This window comes from Macrobrachium nipponense, chromosome 7, assembly GCF_015104395.2.
Source record: "Macrobrachium nipponense isolate FS-2020 chromosome 7, ASM1510439v2, whole genome shotgun sequence".
NCBI classification, from domain to species: domain Eukaryota; kingdom Metazoa; phylum Arthropoda; class Malacostraca; order Decapoda; family Palaemonidae; genus Macrobrachium; species Macrobrachium nipponense.
Genome location: NC_061109.1, coordinates 91,238,188 through 91,261,730, shown reverse-complemented (window position 1 = coordinate 91,261,730; position 23,543 = coordinate 91,238,188). Strand labels below are relative to the sequence as shown.

The following is a 23,543-nucleotide window of genomic DNA, read 5'->3' as shown; positions in this document are numbered from 1 at the left end:
ATCCTAACAACCTGGATAAAATTTGTCTGAAATCTAGTCATAGGTTGTTAATCATTTTCTGTATTCAGGATACCCATTTGGGTTCGGCAACAGAGAACAGGAAACAACACAAGAACTTATGTATGTATTATTCTTTGTGATTGTATGGGGACTGGCCTAATTATGTTGTGTCTGGGTGCAGGATTATTGTTCCTTCCCTAGCAATATCTCAGCATGACTACCACCCTCATGGCATAGTGTTCAAGAAATTTTTAATCCAAGGTGAATTCACAGGCTGTCAACTGTTTTCTTTATTTCTGATACCCATTAGGGTTTGGCAATAAAGGACAGGAAACACACAAACCTTTATATGTATTGTCCCTGGTGCCTCTATGGTGACATACCTAATTGTCAGGTCTGGCTGCAGGATTATATGTAGTGCCTTCCCTGGTTCAGGAATACTGCCTCTACCCAGTACCCTCGGATACTTCTTCAAAGGAAACATTTCCAAAGAAAGTTAATGATGTATTCACCTTTTGGAAGTCATGTGACTTAGGAAAGGCTTGAGGGCTTGCCCTTTTAATGAGGAACACTAAGATAATTTGCAGCCCATGCAGAAATATTGGTTTGTGTTAGAGTGTAAGTAAAACAGGACCAAAGGGATGTTTGCCATGACATCTAGGTCATCCTTGAGTGCTTGAACTAGGCATAATATTTTACTATCTGAAATACGTACAGGCAATGAACTAGGCATAATATTTTACTATCTGAAATACGTACAGGCAATCCCCCAGTTATCGGCAGACTCAGCTAATAGTGATCAGGTTTTATGGTGCTTGTCTAGTGCCATAAAATCGACAAATTATGGCACCATAACGAGCCAAGTTTTGGTCACCAGTGCCGTAAGGTGATGATAATAAGGTTATGGCATCATAACATACCTAACGGAGGTGCCAGTCACCGAGTTTCGGTTAATGGCAGTTTTCACTTATCAGAAACCCGCTGAGAACGGAACCCCTGCTGGTAACTGAGGACTGCCTGTACTGGGTTCCCTTACCAGAAAGGAGATTTTCCCTTTAAAATGCCTCATACTTGGCCAGATATAAGCCATGGGGCAGCAGTAATTGATGATTAGGTGTACGAGTAATGAAACGTTGTCTAAGGGAGCACAGTACAATAATCTGAGCTCTTGACATCAAAGTAGTCAAGAAGACTGCCTTTTGGAGTGTATGAATTATAGTTGCATTGGGCCAGCGAATTGAGGGGATGACATGAATTTAAGAACCTTATTCAAGGGCGAGATCATGGGAAGCTTTGCAGGAACTACCCTTTGTAGTGCAAAGTGACTGGAGAGGGGAATCAACAATTTCTATATTATGCTCAATTCCAAAACCATAAAGCAAGGGCTCTAACAGTGCTGCCTCATATGCCTTGATTGTTGTAATAGCAAGGTACTTGACCTTAGAAAGTATATAAACTGTTTCTATAGATTTCAGCTGGGCTGTCAGTGTGAAGGTAATCTAACTACATTTTAATATGGATGGGTATGTTGGATAGATGAAGTCTGTAGTTTTTGTACTAGGGAGAATGCAATGCTAGGTCATGTTTGCGGTATGTATACTAGATTTAAGAAATCCACATGTGAAGGTCACATGTGGATAGAACAGAGAATGGTATAGAGTCTATTCTTTTGCTTGCTGTTGAAAAATGAACCAATGTTTGTTCAGCTAATTTGTGGCTACTAGGCAAGTGGATCTGTGGAAAGCTTACTAGATTGGTCAAAGCCTTTGATATTTGGGACAATGGAGGAAAACGAAAAATTTTAAAGTTGATATGTACTTGTTAAGACGGACTAATAGGGCAACCATGGTGTTTGTCATAGCAGTGGTACCTATCTATACGTAAATACTTATAAATAACTGTATTTCATTATTGTTGTAGAGTATGAATAATGAACCAGTGTAAAACTGTTCAAATTAAACCTTATAGCAAAAGATGAGAAATGAAAAATAAAACAAGATTAAAACAATAGAATTCGCCCACTTCTGTCGATGCCTAGGCCAAGACATGAACACAGAATTGTTAAGTAAAAACAAGTTGAGTCTTAAGTGAAATTTAGATTAAGTGAAATTTAGATTACAGGTACAGAATCCTTTATCCGAAATCCTCAGGGCTAGATGCGTTTCAGTTTTTGGAATTTTTTGGATTTTAGAACTGTAGGGTCAGGAGTACTATAATTGATCATCACTATTGCAGCAAAAACCTATTTTTTCATTTTTTCATGTTATTTTTCATTTTAGTTATTTATTCATAATAGTTTATTATGTATTTATATTAATATGCATACTGTTAAATGAATGTGGGATAATTAAGATCATCAATAATAAAATAGTGGGACAATTAAGACCAAAGTTAACTAACACATTTTGTTTTCAACAAAAACATTCCGTAAAATGCAAAAATATAGTACATGATCAAAGTAATTGTAATACGTACAACTTGTATATTTTAATGATAAGTAAGACTCTTAAGATACATTTAATCATATCAGTCTTGGAGAGGGTTGTTCTTTATAGTGTTACTAAAGGCATCATAATTTTGCAGTCGTACATTTGAGGACGGTCCGGGAACAGGATTGGCAAGTGATGATACATCATTACGACAGACTACTATGTTGGATTTTTCATACCATTATATTAAAGTTAAAATTATTGTTAAATTTGTTCATGAAACTTACCTGTCAGATATATATATAGCTGTATTTCTGACGTCCGACAGAATTTCAAAACTCGCGGCACACGTAGTGGGCGGCCAGGTGGTAGTACCCATTCCCGCCGCTGGGAGGCGGATATCAGGAACCATTCCCATTTTCTGTTCATATTTTTTCTGTCGCCGGTGCTGGAAACAACTGTTTACAGTACCTCCGTCTAGGATTTTTGATTTATCTCGCTTTAAATTATCTGGATTGACTTTTGGTATCGACTTCTGGATTGTTGGATTGGCACGCGTAATAGTGGATTGGTTTTTTATTTTGGATTGGCTTTTCTGTGTACATGATGTCGGGATCAAGTACTGGGAGTTTCAGAGTGTGTGTGAGGAGTGAATGTAAGGTGAGGCTTCTTAAACCTTCAGTTGATCCTCACACAGTTTGTATGGAATGCAAGGGGCATGTTTGCTTGGTTGATGATCGGTGCAATGAATGCAAGGATTTGTCTGATGAGAAATGGAAGATGTATGAGACCTATCGACGTAAATTGGAGCGCGATAGAGTCAGGAGGTCTTCCTCTAAGAGCAGTTCTACAAAAGGTAAGGAATGTAACATTTCTCCTCCTCTAACACCGGTAGATTTTGCTCAACCTAATCCTATTTTGTTGCCTTCGGGCCCCAGTGCTGTGTCTGGAGAAGGTAACACCCTTTCTCTGATTCTTGAGTCTATTCGCGCTCTTGAATCGAAAGTGTTGGCCTTAGAAACTGGCCCTGTGAAAGTTTGTGATAGTGCCCCTAGTGTTGTGGAGGGGGCGTCAGATCGGCCTCATAATGCCTCTAGGCCTAGACCTCTATCGGACTCCCAGGACTCAGGGAGTGGGTATGTCGAAAGCCGCAAGAGGGTTACGGGGGCTCCCCACCGATCTGGCGTCCCTTCGGCAGGCCTTGTTGCTAAGTCCCAGGCTGCCAAGGAGCCGTGCACGAGCGCGTGCCCTGAAGGATTGCTTTTCGTCCTCGAAGCGTCCTCCCTGCGCAAGGGGTGGAGCGCTCGGAGAGACTCGCGTCCGTTGAAAAGGACTTTTCGTTTTGAGGACGCTTCACGTCCTATGTCACCACTTTCGTCAGAGGACGCGTATGACGCTTTTCCTCCTCAGAAGAGAGGTAGAGTTTCTACCGACGAGGACGTTGGTTTCCGCGCACAGGCGTGTTCACCTGAGATGCAGGTAGCTGTACCTGCTAGAAAGAAGGAGGCGTCCCCTCGCCCCTCGCCTTCTCGCAGGGTCAGTCCTGCCCCTTCTTCTGCTCCTTCGTCACCTACGAAGGATATCCTTGTGTCCCTTCAGGACCAGATTACGTCTTTTGGCTCAGAGGACTCGCCCAGCAGCAGTCGAGCCTAAGCGTAGAAAGGACGTTAGGCTGCCCGTCAAGAGGACGAAGCAGTCTCATTCTCTCTCGTCTCGTTCGTCTCTCTCTCCACCTCCGGATCGTCACCGTTCTCGTTCTCCGAGTAGATCTTCCGCTCACGCTGTAGAGGACGCTCGCCAGGACGCTCGGCGTTCGAAGCAGGACGCTTTGCGCTCTCGGCAGGGCACTTTTGAGGACGCCGGCGGTGGCCAGGACGCTCGCCGTTCGAAGCAGGACGCTTTGCGTTCTCGGCAGGACGCTTTTGAGGACGCTCGGCAGGACGCTCGCCGTTCGAAGCAGGACGCTTTTCGAACGAGGCAGGACGCTTTTGAGGACGCTCAGCAGGACGCTTGCTTGGCTAAGCAGGACGCTTTTGACGCCTCTCGTCAGGAAGCTCGCGCTTCCTCTCGTAGGGACCTGTCTGCTAAGACAGTTCCCGTTGCTTCAAAGGACGCGCTACGTTCGCAGGATGTCCGTCCTTCTAAGGATCGTCGTAAGGGCGATTCCGTACCTGAAGCGGGTACTTCCATTCAACGGAAGTCTTTGTTCAGACCTGAGACTGCTGGACGTACGCCCTCTCCGGATGGACGTTCTCCAGTTCCTCTTAGGGAGGAAGGGGAACTTAGTAGTCCAGGGAGTTCAGTCGAAGAAGAACCTCCTGTAGCTTCAGCTGTCTCGGACTATAAGGTTCTTGTCAGGCTGTTACGTTCATCCTTCGGGGATAAGTTTCAGCCGGCAGCCCCTAGGTCTCCTCCCTCTCAACTTTCGTCTTCCAAGTCTGTTAAGACCCCTGAGTTCGTCGAAATGAAGACGTCGCTTTCGACCAAGAGGGCTTTCAAGAAGCTTCAAGATTTCATGTCTCGAAGGAAGGACCAGGGCAAGACCACTTTTGCCCTTCCTCCCTCTAGACTCTCCGGGAAAGGAGGAATCTGGTATGAAACCAAGGAGGACGTGGGAGTAAAGGTTCCTTCGTCCGCTCTTGGGGACTTCTCCAGTTTAGTGGACGCTCAGAGGAGGTCCCTCTTATCGTCTGCTAAGGTGTCCTGGACTCCTGTGGAGACGGACCACCACTTGAAGGGACTGCTTCGCACTTTGAATGTCTTTAATTTCTTAGACTGGTGCTTGGGAGTTTTAGACCTTCAGTCTAGAAGTCCTGATTCTCTCAGTCTGGGGGAGCTGTCCAGCGTGTTGTCATGTATGGACAAGGCCGTCAGGGATGGTTCGGAGGAGCTAGTTTCTCATTTTGGAACGGCTTTCCTAAAGAAAAGAGCTCTTTTATGCAATTTTACCGCGAAGTCGGTTTCTCCCGCTCAGAAAGCGGAATTGCTCTTTGCGCCTCTTTCTGACCATCTCTTCCCCCAGGCTATGGTAAAGGATCTTGCAACGAGTTTGCAGGAGAAGGCGACCCAGGACCTCTTGGTACAGTCTTCAAGACGCCCAGCAGTTCCTTCCACATCTTCATTCAGTAAACCCCGAAGAAAGTCAAACCCTTTCGCGGGGGGCTTCATTTAAAACCAAATCCACCAAATGAAGATCTTGTCCTAAAGACGCCAGTCGGGGCCAGGCTGAAGTTCTTTGCGGAGGCATGGAGGCAGAGAGGGGCGGATCCTTGGACTCTCAAGATCGTAGAGCAGGGGTACAAGATCCCCTTTTTACATCCTCCTCCTTTAACATCAACTCCCAGAGACCTCTCTCCGTCTTATCAGGGAGAGAAGAAAAGTATCCTTTTCGATCTGTTAGACCAGATGGTCGAAAAAAGAGCGGTGGAGCAAGTCTTGGACCTGGGGTCACCGGGCTTCTACAACAGGATTTTCCTGGTGCCGAAGCAGTCGTCGGGTTGGCGCCCAGTCCTGGATGTGAGCAGGCTCAATCTTTTTGTGGAAAAGATCAAGTTCAAAATGGAGATGCCTCAGTCGGTGCTAGGAGCCTTGAGACCTGGCGACTGGATGGTGTCTCTGGACCTGCAGGACGCGTACTTTCACATCCCCGTCCACCCTCTTTCAAGGAAGTACCTGAGATTCGTCTTAGACAACAGGGTTTGGCAATTCAGAGCCCTTTGTTTCAGTCTCAGCACGGCCCTGATGGTTTTCACAATGATAATGAGGAATGTAGCGAAGTGGCTCCATTCGTCAGGGATCAGGATATCCCTCTACCTCGACGATTGGCTGATCAGAGCATCGTCGAGGCGGAAATGTCTGAAGGACCTTCAGTTAACGTTAGCCCTAGCAAAGTCTCTGGGTCTTTTGGTCAACTCCGAAAAGTCGCATCTGACCCCGACACAGTCCATCGTGTATCTGGGGATTCAGATGGATTCAGTGGCTTTTCAGGCGTTTCCATCCCAGGAACGTCAGCGGCTGGGTTTAGAGAAAGTCGCAGCCTTCCTAGAGAGAGAAGCTTGTTCGACGAGGGAGTGGATGAGTCTGCTGGGCACCATTTCCTCGCTAGAAAAGTTTGTTTTGCTGGGAAGACTGCACCTCAGGCCTCTTCAATTTTTCCTTGCGGAAGAATGGAAGTCGAAGGAGGACCTGAATGCGATCCTAAGGATCTCAAACAAAGTAAAAGGCCACTTAAGATGGTGGCTCGACCCTCAGAAGTTGCGAGAGGGCTTCTCCCTAAATCTTCTGAGCCCCGACCTAGTGTTGTTCTCAGACGCTTCCATTTCCGGTTGGGGAGCAACACTAGGGGGGGAGGAAGTGTCAGGCTCCTGGAGAGGGGAACAGGTAGCCTGGCACATCAATGTAAAGGAACTGGCAGCGATATTCCTGTCGCTGCAGTTCTTCGAAGACAAACTGTCAAGCAAGGTCGTTCAAGTCAACTCAGACAGTACCACAGCCCTTGCATATCTAAAGAATCAGGGAGGAACTCACTCCAGATCCCTTTTTCTCCTTGCGAAGGAAGTTCTGCTATGGGCAGACGCAAGGCACATCAAGATCCTGACGAGATTCGTGGCAGGGGTTCAGAATGTCAGGGCGGACCTTCTCAGTCGACGGAATCAGATTCTGCCAACAGAATGGACCTTGCACCAGGAAGTCTGTCAACAATTATGGAGATTGTGGGGACGTCCTCTAGTCGACCTGTTCGCTACATCGAGGACAAAGAGGCTTCCTCTGTATTGCTCCCCGGTTCTGGATCCAGGGGCAATTGCAGTGGACGCGTTGCTCTGGAACTAGACAGACCTGGATCTTTACGCCTTTCCCCCATTCAAGATCATGGGGGAGGTCATGAGGAAGTTCGCAGCTTCAGAAGGGACAGGTTGACTCTGATTGCCCCAATGTGGCCAGCAAGAGAGTGGTTCACAGAGGTCATGACTTTCCTTGTGGACTTCCCAAGAACGTTGCCCTGGAGGAGAGATCTACTCAGACAGCCTCACTTCAAAAGGTTTCACCAAAACCTCTCCGCTCTGGCTCTGACTGCGTTCAGACTATCGAAAAGTTGGCCAGAGCGAGAGGCTTTTCAAAGGCAGCTGCGAGAGCAATCGCTAATGCTCGAAGAGCCTCTTCAAGAGCTGTCTACCAGTCTAAGTGGGCCTCCTTCAGGGCATGGTGCAAAAAGGAAGGAATTTCCTCTTCCACGACCTCTGTGAACCAGATAGCAGATTTCTTACTCTATCTAAGAAATGTGCAGAAATTGGCAGTTCCTACAATTAAAGGTTATAGGAGTATGTTGTCTGCCGTTTTTCGCCACAGAGGACTGGACCTCTCCGACAATAAGGATCTACACGATCTCTTAAGGTCGTTCGAAACCTCCAAGATTCCACAAGCAAGACCACCCTCATGGAATCTCGATGTGGTTTTGAAACATCTTATGCTAAGTCCCTTTGAGCCTCTCCATGAAGCTTCTCTAAGGGACTTGACGAGGAAAGCGCTTTTCCTAGCTTCTCTGGCGACGGCGAAGAGAGTTAGTGAAATCCAAGCGTTCAGTAGCCTAGTGGGCTTCAAGGGGGACAACGCTGTCTGCTCGTTGAGCCCGTCTTTCTTGGCTAAGAACGAGAACCCATCTAATCCTTGGCCGAAGTGCTTTGAAATCAAAGGAATGTCGAGTCTCGTGGGTCAAGAACCAGAGAGAGCCCTGTGCCCTGTCAGGGCTCTCAAGTTCTATGTTAATAGAACTAAAGAGATAAGAGGTCCCTCAGGTAATCTCTGGTGCTCGGTGAAGAGACCAGATTTGCCGTTGTCGAAGAATGCTGTAGCCTTCTTCTTGAGGGACGTCATTAAAGAGGCTCATTCATCTTGCCAGAAGACTGATTTGAGCCTCTTTAAAGTGAAAGCTCACGAAGTCAGAGCCGTAGCTACTTCTCTTGCCTTCCAAAGGAATATGTCTATCAAAGATATACTTGATAGCACCTTTTGGAGGAGCAATTCCGTATTCGCCTCACATTACCTCCGGGATGTGAGAACGATTTACGAGAACTGTAGTTCTTTGGGGCCTTACATTTCGGCAGACACAGTTTTGGGGGCTGAAGGTAGCTCTCTCCCTATCCCTTAGCTTAGTTAGGTTAGTTTTTTATTGTGTTTTTGGTTGATGGTGAGATCTTCTGTGGAAATCTCCCATTCCTTAGTGTAACTGTCAGGGGTTTTTTGGTTAGTTGGTCAGGTGGTGGTCGGTTGCTGTGTTACTGCCATATGTTTGGCTAGATGGTCTTGTCACATTGAGGTCACGTCCCCGTTGACAGAGCATCCAGAGTGCACCAGCACTACAGGTCCAAACCTGGCTGGCAACTCTGATAAAAGCAGAAGCAGGCTTAAGTGACAGTAATCACAGAGTCTACTTTGCTATCAGGTAAGGAACCAAGAAGTAAATCTTTTACTTAATTTAAGTTTCCTAAAAATCCTATTCTGTCTCTACCCACCATCCGAAGGTGGGATTCAGCTATATATATATCTGACAGGTAAGTTTCATGAACAAAATGTTATTGTTATAATACAATTAAGTTTGTTCATACTTACCTGGCAGATATATATATAGCTGTATTTCTGACGTCCGACAGAATTTCAAAACTCGCGGCACACGTAGTGGGCGGCCAGGTGGTAGTACCCATTCCCGCCGCTGGGAGGCGGATATTAGGAACCATTCCCATTTTCTGTTCATATTTATTCATGACCCTTGTCTCCTGAGGGGAGGAGGGTGGGCACTCTAATTATATATATCTGCCAGGTAAGTATGAACAAACTTAATTGTATTATAACAATAACATTTCATGTTTACATGATGAAGTAATTATATCAAGCAAATTACTAGTAATTTTTGCCATGATCAGTGCAACGATCTGTGCAACATTCAAACTTAGTGCCGTACACAATTTGTGATTGTGTGCAAAATTGTTGATTCAGAGAGTCTTCAGTGACAAAACAATTTTTTTTTGCTTCAGAAGATATTAATGCTTCATTGACTTACCTTCAAAACCAAATTTATACCTTTGATATCTCGAGAATAGAATTAAGATACATAGAGGGAACTGACAATCTGTCTCTCTCTCTCTCTCTCCCTCATGTTATTTGCCACGTAAACACAAGTACAATATAATACCTTGACATACGAGCATTCCGAGATACGAGCCAGCCTCTGAGCAAAGTTTTGCATTGAGATACAAGCACGCTTACAAATGCTAACGCTAGATTGATGAGTATGCGGGAGCGCTCTAAGCCTGCTTCACTCGTTCAGTTTACATGGTTGTCGACTTCCGTACACATCTCTCGAGCATCTCCCATGTTGTGTTTGCATTATTTTCGTGATTTTCACTGTGCATTAGTGAACATTCTTTGTAATAAGTGAGGGGTCCTAAGAAAGCAAGTGGTAAGGTTGCCAGCAAGAAGAAAAAACGCATGATGAACGATGGAGATAAAGCACAAAATTATTGAGAAACATGAGCGTAGTGTCCATGTGAGTGAGTTGGCACGCAATTATGATTGGAGTGCATTGACGATATGTACAATCCTTAACAGAAGGATGCTATCAAGAGCACAAAGGCTTCCAAAGGCATAACTATCATGTGTGTTATGGATGAATATAAATGACGAGATGGAGAGGCTTCTGTTGCTGTTGATTAAGGAGAAGAAGCTAGCAGGAGATGGCTAGCACAATCTATGCAGATTTGAAACAAAGAGAAGCAGCTAGGGAGATGTCTAAAGCTAGTTGTGGATGGTATGATAATTTTAAAAACACCCTGATAAATTGTTTACTGGTTGTGCTTCAGCTCTATTTAATGACACTTGCCTGAATCATTTCCACAACATTTTGAAAGGGGGCCAGAAACAAAGCTCCTTAGATAGGTTTTTGTTTTAAAGGCCTGGGGCAAGTGAAAGTGAAAGTGAGGCAAAAAGAGCTAAGACAAGTGAAGAACAGTAAATAAACACAAATAAAAAAAGTAAAAAAAAAAGATTAAGCTAAGTTCAGTTAAGTTTATTTTAAGTTCAAGTGTTAAGCCATGTGTAAGGAACAGTATTAAATGTGGTACTGGTTAACTCTCTCACCCTCCCTCCCTCCTCCTCTGCACACACCACCGTTTGCCACTATTGTCTGTCTCGAAGGTAAGAACTCATAATTAAACCACATTTTATTTCATTTCACAGTAATCATTTATTATATTTTTTTGTCTGTGTGTTCAGTATGTCTATACAGTATAGCAATTAAAAACATGTTTTTTCCATTGTTATTATCATTGATCGGATGTTTTTAGAGGGCTGGAACGGATTAAATTTTTTTCAGTTATTTTATATGGGAAAAATTGAATTGAGATATGAGCAAATTGACTTAAGAGCTCGGTGTAGGAACGAAATTTACTTGTATCTCAAAGTATTACTGTATGTACTATTGTCAGTTCAGTAACTCAGCTTTTGTCTTCATAAAGTTTACCTTTACAAAAAACTTACAAAGCATCATACTGTAGCTACCAGTCAGGCAGCAGATGGGTAAAACTGTTAATGCTTGGTGATTGACTACAGTACTTCCTACCCTTCCAGAAAATAGCATGTTGTAATGACTGTACGTAATTTGTGCAAGTTAAATCAGTTACAAGTTAAAAGCATTTTAGTTTAGTATGGTTTAAATGCAGAACTATATAATATATAAAATAGAAACATAAATGAAAAGTTTTTATTTACCTTTGGTAAATAACAAGGAAAATGGTACCAATGAGTGGATGAATAATAACTATCTTAAATTGTGGACAAACGTTACACATTTTTCACCCTCTTCAGTGTCTGTCTTATCCGACATCCAGATTAACAGGGTCCACTTTAATGAGGGTCAACTGTATTGTCTTCCATTCATTCCAGTCTTGTAGGAATGCATCTCTTTCTATTGCCTGAATGTCCAGGCTCAGAGACACACATTGCAAGTTGATGGTTCTCGCATATGGTAAACAGGTCCACTACTGAATGTAGAAGCATATTGGCAGTTACAGACTTGAGAGGGTTGAGTGTGAGCACAACCTCTTAATATAAGACATTGCAGCCATATTCTCTATGACCAACTAAATGTGGGTCCCTTTTGCAGGTTTCAATTTTCTGAAAAGGAAAGATAGCCAACAGCTCCAGGAAGCATATGACACTTTCCCAAAACAGGTGACCATCTTCCTGCTACAGGACAATCCTCCCAATGGCCTCCCCAACCTGTCAAGGAGGTATTAGTATTTATTATTACTCATAAGCATGGTAGAATCAGGTTGACCTGTTTGCCAGAGATCCCTTCCCAGTCCATGGGCAGATAGAGCGGCAGCCCGGACCGTTGAGATACAATGAACGCGATACCGACTGTAACCCCTACTGGTAATTAGGAGTAGACTTGTAAACTGTGAAACTGACCGTCTGCCGAAAATATATGGGTGGCTTACTTAACAAGCACCACTAATTGCTCGTTAGATTTTGGGTCTAGATCCAATATATGAGATACCAGATGAAACTAATATATAATATATCTGCAGACTCCACTGATTATAGAATGACCAGTGACAGCCATTTTGGAGGGTGGGTTCCCCCTGACAGACGCACTGAAAAGGGGGGTTTAATTGGATCTAGATCCAACTTAGGAGATACCGAGTAAAATTTACACTACAATAGCACTGCACATCCTAGAATGCTGTGATGGTAATGCCAGACATTTTATTGGGTGGTTACCCCCTGACAGACACCCCACAACGGGTGGGGAGGGGGAGGGGGAGACAGGATCTGCATCTAACATGGAGATACCAAGTAAAAGCTGTACTGCAATAGTTCTGCACATCCTAGAGTACTGTGATGGTAATACCAGCCATTTTAGTGGGTAGTTACCCCCTGAGAGACCCCCCTCAACAAGTGGGGGAGGATGGGGGAAGGGGAGGGGGAGACAGGATCTCCATTCAACATCATAGTACCAAGTAAAATTTGTGCTACAATAGCACTGCACTTCCTAGAGTACTGCAGTGGTAATGACAGATATTTTAGTGGGTAGTTACCCCCTGACAGGCACCCCACAACCAGTGGGGGGGGGATAGGGGAGGGGGAGCCAGGAACTGCATCCAACATCGGAGATACCAAGTAAAATTTGTACTACAATAGCACTGCACATCTCAGAGTACTGCGGTGGTAATGACAGATATTTTAGTGGGTGGTTTCCCCCTGACCGACACCCCACAACGACTTGGGAGGGGGAGGGGAGGGGGAGCCAGGATCCAACATTGGAGATATAAAGTAAAATTTGTACCACAATAGCACTTCATATCCTAGAATGCTGTGATGGTAATGCCAGACATTTTAGTGGGTGGTTACCCTTTCACAGACATAACCTACGATTGGAAAGGAGAGGTGGGACACCTTGAAATATTTCAAAATCTATCATAGGCAATATTAATATTAGAAATATGGTAAGTATCTGAAAATCGTGAGCCTGATAAAATGTAAAAGGCAAAACATTCAAGAAATATTGTGATGTTTCAGGATAAGAATTACTGCAGGAGTTATTTTTTTAAATTCCTATTGAACTATGGAATATTTCACTTCATTAATTCCATCACATCTATATAAATACTGGGTATGTGTGAGACTTCCTAGGCTTGGTCTACTTTCTATAGTTTCACACACACACACACACACACACACACACACACACACACACATATATAATATATATATATATATATATATATATATATATATATATATTATATATATATATGATTATATATATATATATATGTATATTATTATATATATATATATATATAATATATATATATATATATATATATATATATATATACTATTATATAATATTAGCACTATCCTTTGGTTTGGAGTTATTACTTCACACAAAGTATTTTATCTGAATGGGAGGGGGTCAATTGGCAACAGCCTACAAGTATGTGTGCTCAGCCATTTTTGAATAATTAAACCAGTCATATGGTGCCACTCTCAGTTCCTCTAAAAAAAGAAATGTAAGATAAGTATTCTCGCTTTAATAGCGTCTTTGGTCATTTTCTTTTCTTGTTTATAGTTAGGACACTGCAGCCATGTCAAGGTTCGTAGCCCAACGTATCTTACCATAAATGAATTGTTCTTTAGTTGCTGTTGGTTCGTGTGGATGAAATGAAATTTTTATTGGATATGGGAGTTCGATTGATATTAAGACCAAAGTCCCATCATAGAGAGGCGTTTTAACACCCGCACATTCACAAAGAGATGATGTATCACAACATAAATAATTACTGGAAACGGAAATGTGAATGAATTGTTCAGGATAAGCTAACTATAAAGATTAAAACATTTTCTCCCATTTTATTCCCCCTCCAGAAGTTGACGATCATACAACTTGGAGCTCCTGACTCCCAAATAAAGTTGGCCTATAATATCATGTCAGTTATCTAATAGTCCACCTATTTTCGGCTGCCTCACTCAATTTGATCTGTACACTATCACCAAGTATCAGGTACCATATATATTCAGGGAAGAAAATCTAAACTTAAATAAAAAATGATACACAGTTTAATGTTTAAAGCCAGCCGAGTGCGTTTGTCTCTTAACTTCCCACCGGCACGCACCACAGGCAGCCTATGTAATGTGTTTCAATACGTTCTATCGATGCTGGCTTTGATGACCATTATTCGGCTAATTTTCTCCCTAGTAATATTTTTTTCTTTATTTGTTCATTATATCCAGTAGACAGGCACTAACATCATATTATATCCTCACGTCTGTTCAATGCATTTACCATTGTTAATATGATTTATAATGCGTCTCCAACAGTCATAAAAATTTGACAACCGAATGTGCAAATATGTCACCTGTTTGCAAGGCATAGGGCGTCAATCACTGGAGTAGCGATCTCCCTGCAAAGAGTGACTAAGGAGGGCCATATTGAAAGGTCTCGGTCCAGCTCTTAGTACTATATTTTATTACTATTACTTTTTTTAATCTTTATTATTATTATTATTATTATTATTATTATTATTATTATTATTATTCGACCCAATTTCACAGAAAAATTACCTTACGAAAAGACACCTAAGCACTCCAACCATTGTGGTCAGGCCTAAGCATCTGCTCTTGGATCTAAGCAGTGTCAATCATAAATGGTTCCTGTGTAAATACAGGACTTTCTTTGCATATGGTAGCGAAGCACTAACTAAACAGTAATGCACAATCACTAACCACCAACACTCACAATGCACTTACTCATAAGCACTCACACTTGCTTACATTCACTATACACACACACACACACACTTAACATACACTCACATTCTCAATAACAAAAAACACTCTGAATACCCAACACTCACTAGGCACTCAACATACACTAAATGTTCACTAAACACTTGAAATACTAAATTTACTAAATATTCATTATACCCCAAACACTCAGTAAACATTCACTAAACACTCACTTAATCCTAAACATTAATTAAACACTAAACATTCACTAAACCCCAAGCACTCATTAAATACTAGCTTACCAAACCCTAAATACGTACTTATTAAATACTAAACAGTGAATGAACATCCACTCATTAAAAACTTAATAAACACTTACATACTAAACATTTGCTAAACACTAACATTCACAAGACATTCACTAAACGCTCACTTAAAATTCGCAAAACTTTCACTAAAACCCTACACACTCACTGAATACTTACACACTAAATATTCACTAAACACTACCATTCACAAGACATTCACTGAATACTTACACAATAAACATTCAATAACATTCACAAAACATTCACTAAACCCTAAAGACTCAGTAAACATTCACTGAATACTGACAAATTAAACAGTCACTAAACCCTAAACATTCATCAAACACTTACTCATAAACATTCATTAAACGCATACTCACTAAACCCTAACAATTCGCTAAACACTGACTCATTAAACATTAATGATAGAAAAAATTGACAATCGCACTAATTTTTCATTTCTCTTGTTTTCTTTACATTAATGCAAGGTGATTATTTTTTTTTTGTCTAGTTTGCTCTTGTATTTATTCATAATCTTCTTGAGAGAATGGAAATGTTCAAAATAACTTGGTGTGTAGAGATATTGTTTAAAAAACAGAGATCTTCTGTCTCCTTCCTCAGCCAGTTGTATTATGTCTGACGAATTTTACACCAGCCGAAAAAAAATCGACTATAGTAACAACAATATTTATTCATAAAACTGATAATACAAAAATGTATCCATGATTTCATTAGCATGAAAGTCAGTTGAAACCAAAAGAAGGTAGTCCTGCTTCGATAAAACAAACCGAGTAGGCTGTAGCACAATTATTATGATCTGTACCCTGACTATAGCGTATATATTACATATGTGTTACGTACTATCTATTTAATGGGTGCGTAACTCTATTTAACAAATGCTATGTACATAGACATTTTACAGCAATAACTCTAATAATGATAAGAACTTATATGCTACTTTATAGTGTCAGTCTTCCAACCACCGCTACATTTATTTTCATATCGTAAACAAAGCTAAAGCGAGTAGGGGAGACCGGGGCTAGTTGGCACACTTTTTACAATTTTGGTTATTGCAAATATAAAACAAACTTTTTTGCAAAATTCTTACCGCCATTGAAAAATATTAACATTCATCTTTATCATAGAGCAAAATAATTGTTGTTTGCTTTCAACATAAGATAACAATAAGCTTTAGAAAAAAATAACTTTTCGTGCCACTTGCCCCACAGGGTAAGTTGGCACACATTATGGGGTAAGTTGGCACATTGCAGTTAAATCAAATAGCAAAAATACCCTCTGAATTTCCAAAATACAAAATATAAGGCATTAGTATTACTTCAGATCATCATCTAGTTGTAATTGTGGCAGTTGTGAAATATATCCTCGTCATAGTCTTCATGCTCCCACATGTTACATGCCCTACACTGGACCCACACTTCTCCTGGCTTACCAAACACAGCCTCTCTTCAGCTGAGCTTTCTTCTGGATCAACAAGAGCAGTTCTTAAACTCTGTATCATACTGATGACTGATCTGAAGCCCATGTGTCTTTTCGGACATCTCTCAATCTGTTACATAACCACCCGTAAAATCAAAATCTTGAAATAGTCTGTAATTCAAAGTTGAAATTCCATCAATCCTAAACCAACTGAAAACATCAGAATAAGTGACAGCTAGAGGTAAAGCCGAGGAAACTTTACCAGGAATGTCACAGATGGGCATACTTGATCCTGGATTACCAGTCATCCACGAATCACATGCCCTGTTAACACTTCTCTTCAGATGTCTATAAACACTAAAATCCAGGGGCTGCAACTTGTGAGAACAATGTGGAGGAAATGATAGGACACTAATCTCATTATCCTTCCAAAAATCCAGAAACGAAACGTAAATTATATAAATAAATAGGCTTACTATTGTTATCAAATAACGTGTGCCAACTTGCCCCATTTATTTTGAGTCAACTTGCCCATCCCTACCATTTGGTACAAAAACGATTACCAGTCTACACCAAGAAGCCTTGAATTAATCATTTTAATCCTATAGAATCTTTAAACCATAAGGAAAACTATGCTATCATTGAAAACTAATCTTTATGAATGTATAGATGTTATAGCAAATAACAGAAAGATTAAAATATTTACTTACTACCATCAAAATAAAAAATTGTCTCATAAATTCGAGCTCCTACGTTCTATCTCTATAGAATTTTGCTGGTAATTGAGGAACCACGTGGCAATTACACAGTATATGTATTAGAGTCATCCTATTGGTAAACTTCAAAGTCATGTTGAGTATGCCAACTTACCCCTGTAGCCAACTAGCCCCGGGCTCCCCTACTATAATTGAAGTCAGTTGCTTGCTTGACAAAATAATAATATGACTGAATTATTATGGGCCTATTTTTGTGTTAGATCAGCCATCGTCAACCGGGGTTCCGTGGAACCTTAGGGTTCCGTGAACGATTGCCAGGTGTTCCGTAAGAATTCATGTTTTATTTAATTATTTGTTATTTATAAGTATATATTTTTCGTTAAACAGGGCGTGAGAAATCGTAGTCCTATAATTTATTTTATCGTAACATATCGTGCGAGATTTTTTCCCTCTGTTTTACTAAAGGTAAGTAATACAAATGCTTACATATATATATATATATATATATATATATATATATATATATATATATAATATATATATATATATATATATATATATATATACAGGCAGTCCCCGGGTTACGACGGGGGTTCCGTTCTTGAGACGCGTCGTAAGCCGAAAATCGGCGTAAGCCGGAACGACGCTTGGAAATATGTCTTAAACTAATAAAAAGTTATAAAAACCTTACTTGTAATCCTTTGGTTACACTACATGTTGTTTCCTGTAGTTTTATGTACAACCTGGAGTTATTTTCATAAAAGAATGCTGGTTCTTGAAGGTAAAAACTATTGTAATCCTCTGGTGACACTACATTCTTGAAGTTTTATGTACAACCTGGAGTGATTACTATTTACGTATCATATAGACTAATTAAAGTAAACATATCTTTAAATAGGCTTATATATTAGTATCAACAAAACATTTCCTGCCATGAGTCAGAGGCCGCTTTAATGAAACTCGAACACTTCTCTGTCCTATCTGTTCAGAAAATAAACGTTACGTCAATCCCCGAGACCATTGTTGCCAAGGCATATCTCTCTCTCTCTCTCTCTCTCTCTCTCTCTCTCTCTCTCTCTCTCTCTCTCTCTCTCTCTCTCTCTCTGATCAAATTACACTGGAACCTTGACATACGATTGCCCTAATATACAAATGTTTTGAGATACAACAGAAAATTTGCGAAAATATAAGCTTTGATATATACAACGAAATATTTGAGATACGATTTTGCGATGAGTGTTAGTTGTATAGGCGACCGATAAATGGCGTTCAGTCTGTTTGTTTGTTGGTGCTGCATGTTAACACGTCGTTGTTTAGTTCGTTGTATTTGCGCCTATTTTTCGTGTTATTTTGTCTATTTTATTATTAACCATGGGTCTCAAAGCTAAAGACAAAGCAGGTGATAAGAAAAAACCCAAGAAAATGATTTCGATGGAAGCAAAACATGAAATTATAGCAGAGCATGAATGTGGCGTTCGTATCGTCGATTTGGCAAACGAGTATGGTCGAAATCCTTCTACAATATCCACGATCATCAAGCAGAAGGAAGCTATAAAAACCTTCCAAAGGCATCACCATTATTTCTAAACTACAAAAATGATTAAACAAAAAAAATAAAATTAAAAGTTTTAGCAATGTTATTTCATTTGTGTTTATTACGTAGTTATTAGTGTACATACGTAAATAAAAAGAGAACAAATCGTTCCCTGCCACCCTTCCCTACCTCCTCCCCCTGCTGGCCTCACGTCATCTTTCGTTGTGGTAAGTAAAATTACTTTCTTTTTTTTAATTGATTTTATTAACATTTACTTTCATTTATCACATTGCTATGTTATTTTATCATTATGTGTGTTATTACTCGTTTATTTGTGTATAAATTGTGTATATTATATGTAATTTAGCTGTGTTTAGGTGTGGTTTCATAGCGCTAGAACGGATTGATACATATTACATTATTTTAAATAAGAAAAAATGCTTTTGAGATACAACTGTTTTGATATATGACGATGGTAACGGAACAAATTAAATTCGTATGTCAAGGTTCCAGTGTACTGGATAATGTCTCTCTTTTGATACTTCGATTTTGCCAAATCTTGAGGGCTACAAGAACAGTTGATTACTATTTACGTATCATATAGACTAATTAAAGTAAACGTATCTTTAAATAGGCTTATATTATTAGTATCAACAAAACATTTACTGGCATGAGTCAGAGGCCGTTTAACGAACGAACACTTCTCTGTCCTTAACTCGGAGCATCGGAAGACGCTCTCTCTCTCTCTCTCTCTCTCTCTCTCTCTCTCTCTCTCTCTGATCAAATACTGGATAATGTCTCTCTTTGGATACTTGGAATTTGCGTTGTAATCTAACCAGGAACTTCGTTTTGTTATTATTACTGGAAACAAGCAATGATTTTTTCATTATTTGCGCTTTTGGACTGTTATATGTAAACTTTGCGCACCGCAAGCTAGTATGTATTCATTGTTCGCTCAGGAACTAGTTCCGCATATGAGGCGTCACTAAAAACAGAAAAAATACGACATAAAAAGTGTCGAAAATCATCATAACCTCAAAATTTTGTTGTAATCTAACAGAACTTATTCTTTATTAATATACTGTGCTAAACTATAAAGGATTTTTATCATAGTATGTGCGTTTTTTTTAAAGCGTCGTTAACTCAGAGCGTTGGAAGCGTCAGCGTCGTAACCTCGGAACAAGCGTCGTAACCCAGGACGGATTTTTCCATTGAATATTTAAGAAAAAGCGTCGTAACCTCGGAACGTCGTAAGCCGAAAAACATTCGTAACCCGGGACCGCCTGTATATATATATATATATATATATATATATATATATATATATATTATATATATAATATATATATATATATATATATATATATATATATATATAAATGTGTGTGTGTGTTGTATTGGGGTTCCTCAAAGTGTCAAAGGTTGAGAAACACTGTGTTAGAAAAATACAAAGGATATAGAAAGGATAAAAATATTTATTAAATATATCACGATAATGTATAATACGGGTCAATAGTAGCCCACTATACTAATCTAGACATTCATTATCAGGGCTCGCCCTTCCCCCTGCCCATCTGTTAGGGTGTGTCTGTCAGGGGGAAACCACCCACTAAAATATCTGGCATTACCATCACAGCATTCTAGGATATGAAGTGCTATTGTAGTACATATTTTACTTGGTATCTCCAATGTTGGATGCAGTTCCTGTCTCCCCCTCCCCCTCCCCCTCCCCACTCATTGTGGCATGTCTGTCAGGGGGTAACCACCCACTAAAGGGATTTTGACGTAAGGAAAAATCTATTTCTGGGCGATTGGTTCGTGTCGCCCAGCGAAATATCCTTTAATCCATTATTTCTAAGGTAAATGCACTAACACATACCAGAGAATAAATAAAATAAAGAAAAGGTCAGTACTACTGACTCGCTCACCCTCCAAGAGGGTGTCGGTATGAACACTAGGGCGAGTGAGACCACTACCACGAACCACTTACCAATAGAAATCTCCTACTACAAAACCCCCACAAGAGGGGAGCCGACCCACAGAGTGGGCAGCAACTACTACTACCCCATCCCATGCAGCCGACTGCTGCGCCTCTGGTGGCCATCCTTTTCAGTTAGCGCACTGCGTACACATGTGCCCTTTTTTGCTCTGTGTTTTTTGTGCCCCTTTCTTGGATTTACTAATTATGGAGCGTGCAGCCATCGCAGCAGCTAAGTTAAGTAATCTGTTATTGTTGCTATTGGGTTTTTTCCGGCCTTGAGTCAATATTTGCCGTTTTTTAGGTATAAATACTGGCTCTTGGTCGGAAGCATGGCGGCATTGTTCTGCCTCGTGGCGGGTTCGTTCTTGGTCTTCCATACCTAGAACCTTCCCTTATTACTTTACGCTCTTTTGCTAGTTATCTATATTATGTTAGGGGTCCAGCCTACTTGGTTTATGTCATGCATGCATGTCTTCTTTACCTTGCGTAGGCATCTTCCATCCAGACCCTAGCCACAGCTCTTAGTATCGGCCCCGGCTAGCTTTGAGTGGTAGACTTTCTTTCGGGTTAGTCGTACACTCCTGGATTTTTTCTCCTACTGATTTACTTTCTTACTTTATTTTAATGTAATTTTTAGTTATTTTATATATTTTAGGTTAGCCTACGGCGTCTGGCATATTACGTAGCCTAGGTTCCGTATTTCATTGGTCCCCACCAGTTTATTGCTTCCTCTCATCAGTTCGGTTGCTTCTGTATAGCATATCACTGATTAGTTGGTTGCTTTAACCTAGGCTATGTTTTTTCGTTGTATTTCTCATGTTACCGCTCCGTGGTCACCATGTGATCGCGAAGCAGCCAGGCGCCCGTCCAGTCACCTTACCCTCCTCCCGCTCTTCCATAGGGCCGGGGGTGGGGGGGGTAGGTCTGTCCTCGCTCGCTCCACATACCCGTGCCTGCCCTCTCTCCCTAGGCGGAGGGAGTAGGGGGGCTGGACAGACCCAGGACTGGACTTGACCGTTCTCTTGCTTCATGGCGCGCTCGGATGACTAAGGGGGGGGACTGGGCCCTTTAAGGGATGAAGTCCCCCCCCGCGTTAACTCCGTCGCTCCGTTGTTGGCTCGAGTCTGTTTCGCCCTCCCCTCCTCGCTCCTTCCCGGTTTACTGGTGCTTTTTATTTTACCGGAGCTCCGGCATTCACGTGGAAGGTTGCTAGTTCACCCTTGCGGGCGGACTGCAGGCGTACAGTTGGTCTTTCCTAACCACCCCGTCTCGCTGATATCGCGACACGAACACCGCCGCGCACCGGAATTATTCCGGTACGTGCTAGTGCTTTAGGCTTAAGTGTTTAGTGTTTAATTTAAACTATAGTAAGTTTAATTTAAGCTAGCCTAAGCCAAATCCCTCCGTTACCTACGTTATCACACCGGACCTCTCCGGGGTTCTAGCCTATTCAGGCGGTAAGGGAGGGGTTATGCCCAAAATTTTTACGTGCTCCGGCATGCAGCGGGTTCTTTTAGCCTACTAGCCTGTAAGTGATGTCTTTTACGGTACTCATGTATCTTTTCACTTACAGACCACCAACTGTGAGCATCCAGGATGCAATGCCATGCTCCAGGACCCCCTGTGGACATGAAGTCTGCGAGGTCCCATGCTCCATGCGCGACTCCAGCGGGAATCTACAGGTCTGGTTCCACGAAACCTGCACCATTTGCTACGATCTTGTGAGTCAGCTCTTGGACGGGGTAAGTATTCCCAACTCCGTTCGGTAATCCCAAGAAAGGTTGTAGTTCTTAAGTTTAATTTTAATCTCTTATTTTAAGCTTAAGCTCTTTTTATATGGGATGTTGCATCCCCTATGTCTTTAGACTAGGCCTATTACTTAAGTTTTAATCTTAAGTTTAAACTTAAAACTAATAAATGCCTTCTCTTCCAGGCTCCCGCCGTTAGAGATACCGCCCTGGCAACCCTGAGGGCTTGGGTCGGCGGTTTCGGTAAGAACGCCGCCAAGGGACAGCCCTACATTCTGGAGAAGAGGTTGGCTGTCCTAATCTTCCCCGGCGGCAAGTCGACGGGTTACGTCGACCCGGCAGAGGCAGCCCCGACTATGGCGGCGATTCAACAACAGCTCGCCGCTTCGTTAAAGGAACCAGGCCAAGATATCTCGTCGGACGTCGCGACACTTGATCTAAATATAGAGCCCATGGTAGGTGTTGACGACCTGTTGGTCGAAAGGTAGGTACGTTGGACGCCCAAAGGGTTCCCTTGGGCGCCACTGGTCTTCTACTCCTGCTAACTCTCCAGCTTCCTTCCAAGGCTTTACAGGAGCTGAGCTCCTTTATACTTCTCCTGACGCTTCAGTAAGACCTAAGGTCAAGGGACAGACGGTTGTAAAAACCCTCAGCAAGACGTCGTCGTCGTCCAAAAAGACTTCGTCGGCGTCAACATCTCGTAAGTCTCCGGCTACAAACCCCGGAGCGGAGAGGTCTAGAGCTTCTGGGTCTAGCTCCAAATCCTCAAGGAGCAGGTCTTCCAAGGAGAGGCCACATACTCCGGCGGAGTCAGCCGTTTCTCCTCTCCCCTTGGTACCTGTTCAGAGTTACCCAACCACCTCCGCAGCAGCTCCGGCTTTGGATCCCAATGCTGGACTGTTGCAACACATGGGAGACTTGGTCGGCTCTCTGAAGAGCAGTATGGAGCAGATGTTCTCCCGGTTGTCCGACAGGATCACGTCCCAGGATAACATCATCGCCGAACTTAGCCAGGCTCCTCTAGCTACTCCCCCACCTTTCTTCGGTCACCGGAAGGGAATAGCTCAGCTCCCAACCTCATGACTCTCTGCCTCCGTTCTCTATG

At 41.8% G+C, this 23,543-nt stretch overlaps 1 protein-coding gene across 1 annotated transcript in view; it reads left to right on the top strand.

Annotated features, from left to right (window-relative positions):
* The window catches only part of LOC135217463 (polyphosphoinositide phosphatase-like), a 333,908-nt gene that overhangs the window by 250,526 nt on the left and 59,839 nt on the right, over positions 1 to 23,543 (top strand). The gene's annotated exons all lie outside the window — the stretch shown is intronic.